The 1,438-nt window shown below is 34.1% G+C and overlaps 1 pseudogene; it reads left to right on the plus strand.

The window, feature by feature from the left end:
• Positions 1-3: 3 nt before the first annotated feature.
• Positions 4-1,438, plus strand: part of LOC116085665 — a 24,632-nt pseudogene continuing 23,197 nt past the window's right edge.

Raw genomic sequence — 1,438 nt, forward strand, 5'->3', positions numbered from 1 at the left:
GAGATGAAAGTCCAAAAGCCACATGATCTTTCTATGTCTACCAAGAAGAAGTATAAATATGGACCACCCTACCATAATCTGAAGCCATTGAAAACACAGGTAGTAAAAGAGCCTTTACATGACCCCAAGAGCTTGAACGAAATTGAAGGTAAAAGCGTTTGCAAAAAGATACACTTGAAAATCTTTATGGAGCAATTGCCTTTAAGGATTTCATTGTAGAAAAGGGCTACCATATGCCAGGAATACTCCAGAAGTTTTTTAGGAAAAAGGGATGGAACTACAACTCTGTTAATACTCCTATACCAAGTGTATTAAAATATCATGAAATGATGCTGCAAAAGATGGATGATGAAGATGATGAAAATAGTGAAAAGGAACTTGACTAATAGATTTTGTTATCACCATCTGCTTTACTGTGCCCTCCTCTTATATTGCACTTGCGTTGTGTGGACACCCTTTGGCACCACAACCACAAACACAACTCCTAACATTCAAAAACACTTCTCAATGAAATTATACTCTTCAAGAGTATTTTTGATATTCTATAAAGTATAAGGTCAACATTGGAATCTAATTTCCTCATGTAGTCATTCATTGACATTGTTATAACAATCATTTGTAAAACTACATAAAACCATTCATTAAAAACAGAAAAACTAATAAAAAGACTCAGTGGCATCATTTTGCAAAGTGGGCGGATCTCAAAACGCTGTAATTGTACAGAATAAAAGAAGTGCATAGTTTCCTATAAATTTAAATAGTAATGAAATGATTATAGAAATCATTTTTTATCAAAAAATAATGAATTCTATAGGTAAAATGACCAGAAGTTATTTTCATTTCTCGCATATCACAGCCTTGATTCTCCACAAATAGTGATTATCTTCAATGAATTCAATGTCAGGTACACTTTAGTGCCTACAAGTTCAATTTACCTGTTGTGTGTGATGCACATCTTCAAAGAAATGCACATTTTCTTTTCTTCTATTTGCATGCATATGCTGATAATGTATTTGTTATTTTCAAGAATCAGAACATGCTTGACTCTCTTAATTGTAGATGCACACAAAGGGGATGTGATAATAATAATGAATGGGATGAATTACTGGGAAACTTGGATGTAACTATTTGACATGGACTCTGATAACCAACCAACTTGTGATGAATTCTCAGACAAGATAAACAGTCATCTTCCTTCTAAGCTCAAGTACTTCAGAGGGTTAAGCAAAGGAAACGGATTCAAATTCTCCAAACAGAAATCAAAATTTGAGATGAAAGTCCAAAAGCCACATGATCTTTCTATGTCTACCAAGAAGAAGTATAAATATGGATCACCAAACCAGAAACTGAAGCCACTGAAAACACAGGTGGTAAAAGAGCCTTTAAATGACCCCAAGAGCTTGAATGAAATTGAAGGTAAAAGCGTTTGCAAACCAGA

Source organism: Mastomys coucha, chromosome X (genome assembly GCF_008632895.1).
Source record: "Mastomys coucha isolate ucsf_1 chromosome X, UCSF_Mcou_1, whole genome shotgun sequence".
Taxonomy (NCBI): domain Eukaryota; kingdom Metazoa; phylum Chordata; class Mammalia; order Rodentia; family Muridae; genus Mastomys; species Mastomys coucha.